This window comes from Pinus tabuliformis, chromosome X (genome assembly GCF_031772625.1).
Source record: "Pinus tabuliformis cultivar Carrire ecotype Pingquan chromosome X, CPIR1, whole genome shotgun sequence".
Lineage (NCBI taxonomy): Eukaryota > Viridiplantae > Streptophyta > Pinopsida > Pinales > Pinaceae > Pinus > Pinus tabuliformis.
In genome coordinates this window covers 160,974,258-160,979,791 of record NC_142308.1, presented here as the reverse complement: position 1 = coordinate 160,979,791, position 5,534 = coordinate 160,974,258, and positions in this window count along the sequence as shown.

Here is a 5,534-nt window from a genome sequence, read left to right as displayed (position 1 = left end):
ACGTAAGGTCAAGGTTAAGAGAACTTCCTTTATTCATGCAGGACATGCATCATGTTGAGAACAATAGTTCCCAACATAGTCAAGGCATATAATGCCTAAGATCCATTTACTTTACTTTTCTAGTTACCTTTCTCATGTCTGTACTACCATGGTCCATTTACCACAATGAAGCCAACTCGTCCAAACGAATGTCATAGTCTTACCTTCCACTGCGCTCACTCATGCACGGAGATTCATTTGAGTCTTACATCACCTGTTGGGTACCACATAGCTCTCCTCGATCTACATTAACTTTCCTCTTTCCCAACCAATTCCCCGACCCAAAACGTTAAAAGGAAAGAATGGAAACAACAAGAAGAAGAAAACCATGAAAACCAATAACAACACGACTCCGCAAACAAAGTCGCGTAGATATGCACCAGACACAAACAAACTTGCAAATCAAGCGCAACAATCACAAAATACTAAAAGCACAAGACTAACAGCAAAAACCATGGCTCGATCCCCATGGTTCCTAGGGAAACTCAACTAGATCCTTCTTCAAGATTTCATGACAGACTCTTGCCATGTAATCCCCTGCATCATACTACCATAAACACATAATTTTCAGTGCATAAATAAAATACACCATTCACCTTATCTTGTTGTGCCAATCATGTTGCTTGCAACTGAACACATCCACGCCATCTCCCAAGGGACTCCAATCCTTTAATAGATCCACCTGTAGCTAAAGACTAACTAATATATCTTTCAAGTACATGTTGATGAATATAGCATGTATCCACGGTGGGTGATTCCCAAAGTCTGAGCGCGACGAACAACTAGGGTTGAAAGTCTGTAGCAGGCATTGAACTCCATGGAAGGGCGGGGAGGAGGGAGCTCCACTCCCTCCTACAAGCAGGCTATTTCCAGCCGAGGTAAGAAGCCAATGGAAGAGGTCAGAGGTCTTGCTAAAGAAGGGAAAGAGAGCAGGGAAGAAGAGCAAGAGGGAGTCAAAGATCAGGAGAATAAATGCACAAAAGAAAAGGGGGAAAAAGACAAGGAAAAGGGAGCAAAAACCAAGGCACAAAAGGGACCTTGTAAACCCAAAACTGAGGTCACACCCAGAGTAGTTCTGAATGATCCTGCTCTGCAGGCACACAGGGACCACATGCGGACTTATGCTATCATTTGTAAATTCATGGGAGTATGGCCCACTGAAAAAGCTTTACAGACATGGATTAAATACCATTGGAAACCAAAAGGGAGCATCGACCTACATCTTGGGTCAAAAGGATTCTTTACTGTGGTCTTCACAAACATTGAGGATAAAGACAGAGTGTTTGAAGGAGGGCCCTACTTCTACACAGCTGCTGGCCTCTATATGAGGCCGTGGATGATGAACTTTGTCCCGGAGTGGGAGACTTTCACATCAGTTCTAGTTTGGGTAAGAATTTACTCCCTTCCTCTTGATTACTGGCAAACAAAATCGTTAACAGCCATAGGTAATAAATTAGGACGTTTTGTCAAAGCTTCTGAAGCCACTAGAAAAGGAAAATACACTTCCTTTGCACGAATCTGTGTGGAAATGGATCTCTTTGGAGCTCTACCGGATGAGGTGATCTTAGAAGTTTTTGATGAAGAATGGGTGCAAACAGTAGATTATGAACATATTCCCTTTAGATGTCACAGATGCCATGAGCATGGACACCTTTTCAGGGATTGTCCTCTCAGTAAAATAGAGAATAAGAGCAAAGCTTCCACAATGAAAGATACAAAAAGCTTTCAAAAAGTGAGCCATAGAGGAAAAGGGGGCAAAAGGGGACTTAAGAAACATCAAGCAGAAGGGCCTCAAGTTAAGCTGAACAGGTTCCAAGTTCTCAAGGAAGAAGATGAGATGACAAAAGTAGATCAGGGAATGGAGGGAAGTCTAGAGGAGAAGGAGACAGAGGAAGACAAAGACCAAACAAAGAATAATAATATACAGAAAGAGGCTATGATGAGCGATGTAGAACTAGATATGGACCAGGAAATGACCTAGAGCGAGATGGAAATAGAGGACCACGAACTTCAGGAGATTTTGGATAGAGAACACCTAGATTTGGAAGGGTTCTTGAAACAAGGAACCGCAGGAGGGTTAGACTCGTTACCTCAAGAAGAGTTCTCTAGAGTACAACACCTGTACCTATGGAAAACCCAGGATAAAGGGGAGGACAGGCAAGGTAACATGGAAAAACAGGGTAACGAAGGTGTGAAATCTTTAAAAAACACCCTAGGATTAGCACCTAGAGGCCCAGGAAAGAAACGAGGCAGAAAAAAGTAGAATGAGTTGCTAATGGAATGTGGAAAGCTAATGATAGATTTAGGTAAGATGAAAGACCTAACCAGTTACTCTTTCACAAATCTTTAATGATGAATTTCACTTCTTGGAACATCAGGGGTCTAGGTAGTAAAAGGAAGCAAAGACTACTTAGTAACAGAATGAAATAAGAAGCTCAGAATATTATTTTTATCCAGAAAACTATATGTTCCATTCAGAGAATAAAAGAACTTTATAGCAAATGGCTCAATCGATTTGAGTTTCTAGAAGTCAAGGCAGAAAACACAGTAGGAGGCATTCTTACTCTTTGGAATCCCCTAAAGATTGGTATAATAGATGTTGAGGCTTCTAGAAATTATTTATCAGTGGTTATTCAACCTGTGGGGGATAGGGAAACCTATCTGGTCACGAATGTTTATGGCCCTCAGAGAATGGATGACAAACTCAGGTTTCTAGATTCTCTTATGGATCTCAGAGAAAGATATGTAGAGATACCATGGATTATGGGTGGGGACTTCAACATGATCAAATCACTATCGGAGAAAAAAGGGGGCACCAAAACTCTAAACAAATATTCCTTAGCTTTTCAATCTTTTATGGATACTATGAAGCTGGTTGACATTGTTTCGAGTAATGGTCTCTTTACTTGGAACAATAGAAGAGGCAGAGAGTCCCTTGTTGCCTCAAAGTTAGACAGATTTATCATCTCAGAGGACCTTATACTCAATGATAAAGGAATGGAAGCAAGGATTCTCCCCTATGGAGGATCTGATCATTGGAAAATTCAATTGGATATCAAAGGCATTGGTACTCCCAGGAATAGACCTTTTAGATTTGAGAATATCTGGCTCACCCATCCAGATTTCATCAGCAACATTTCAAGTTGTTGGTCTGAAGATTTGCATATTTAGGGTACAAGTATGTTTCTTCTTCACAAAAGACTAAAACATATCAAGCTCAGGCTAAAATATTGGAACAAGAATGAATTTGGCAATATTTTTGAAGGAAAAAAAGTTGTCGAAAACAAATTGCAGATTCTCAACCAATCCCTTATCAAAGATGGCTTTGATAAAGTCAGCAATGATAGAGCCACCATACTCCAGCAAGATTGGGAGAACTTATGTAAACAAGAAGAGATATTTTGGAGACAAAAATCTAGAGTGCAATGGCTAAAAGAAGGAGAACGAAACACCAGATTTTTCCACAGATCAACCTTGGCAAACAGAGCTCATAATAGAATCTCTTCGATCAAGGATAAGGGAGGGCAACTGCTCAGCACCCATGAAGAAATAGAAGCTATGTTAGTTCAGCACTTTCATGGGATTGTAAAGGAAACCATTCCAAACAGAGAGCCTTTCATCAAGGATCTAACAAGACATATACCAAGACTAGTGTCCAGAGAGGATAATTTCAACCTCAATAGGCCAGTAACTGAAGAGGAAATCAGTGAAGTCCTCAAGGAAATGCAGAATGGTAAAGCGTCGGGCCCTGATGGTTTTAATGTGGATTTCTTTAAAGCTTGCTGGAATATTGTTAAACAGGATATTCTGAATGTAGTAGAAGATTCCAAGAGGAATAGAACTATTCTGAAGGCACTCAACACCTCCTTCATCTCTCTGATCCCTAAACAGGACAATTCCCTAACTCTGGATAAGTTTAGACCCATAGCATTGTGCAATGTGGTTTACAAGATCATATCCAAGGTTGTGGCCAATAGACTCAAACCTCTTCTCCCCACTCTTGTGTCTGGGGAACAATCTGGTTATGTGGAAGGCAGACAAATTCTCAACAACATCATTCAAGCACAGGAGGTGGTGCACTCAATGACCAACAACATGAAGGCTAGAATGATCATGCAGCTAGGCCTAGCTAAAGCCTTTGATAAGTTGAACTGGACCTATATAAGGAGGGTTCTTATTGCTTTTGGGTTTGATCATAATTGGGTTAGATGGGTCATGGCTCTGGTAACTTCTTCCAGCTTTTCAATTTTGGTAAATGGTTCTCCCTCCGAGATTTTTATTCCCTCAAGAGGCCTCAGGCAAGGAGATCCACTCTCTTCCTTTCTCTTTATACTCATGATGGAAGGATTTGGTAGATCAATTAAGCAGGCAAAAGAAGAAAGCAAAATCAAGGGTCTTCAACTTTCTGAGAATGGAAAGACCTTGATGATACCATGCTACAAGGAATCCCTACAGGCATACAAGTAACTTCTAAGTGACTTTGCCATGGCCACAGGTAAGGAGGTTAATCTTTCCAAATCTAAGATCTTTTTCTTTAATACCAATATTGCTATTCAAAGGAATATCTCCATAATTCTAGGCTTTCAAAGGGATTCTCTACCTTCAAAATATTTGGGAGTCCTTCTAACTGCTAAACCTCTAATAAGAGGATATGGGGGCTAGTGATTAATAAGATGTAGGATAAAATCAGGAATTGGACCATCAACTCTTTAAACTTGGCTGGCAGGTTGGTGCTTACAAAGGCCGTTCTCTAATCTATCCCAGTTTTCATGCTATCAGCACTCCCAACACCAAAAGGAGTCTTACAGCAATTCAAAACCATTCAAAGATACTTCCTCTGGGGTAAGGGGGAGAAAAAAAGGAAATGGGCCTTGGTTGCTTGGGAAAAGATTTGCAAACCCAAAAATCATGGAGGTCTTGGTTTGGATGATCCAGAGGTTCTAAACAGGGCTTTAGGGGCTAAATTATGGTGGAGATGGGTCAAAGAACCTGTTAGCGCTTGGAATTCACCTAGGCTGAGATAGACAAACTCTCAAGGCTACATCAAACCATTTCACCTCGTAGCTAGCCCTACGAGGTATGAGAAGGCTCTCTCGGGTCAGATTTGATAGATTTTATAATATAATTAGGCTGACCAATTAGGATCAAAGATATTAGGCTAGTAAATTGATAAGGGGGGTTGATTTAAAGATTTTTTGGGTTTTTTGGTGGCAATTGGAGGGAGTGCAATTTAGGGTGCGGGGATTGAGCTCAGTTTTTGCAGGTGGGTCTTTGGGGCAAGGTAGGAGTCTATGTTGATGCCTTTAACTGAAAGAGATGATCAGGGAAGAAAGAAGAGAGGCTAAAGAGGGCAAACAATGAATTCAAATCCTCTCTAGACAGTGGAAAACATAAATTTTAAACAAAATTGAAAGCTGAGCATGGCATGCATGAATTCAAACTTTATCACTTCTTTTGTTTAAATAGCAGCAAGAGATTAAGAAATGGAACACATA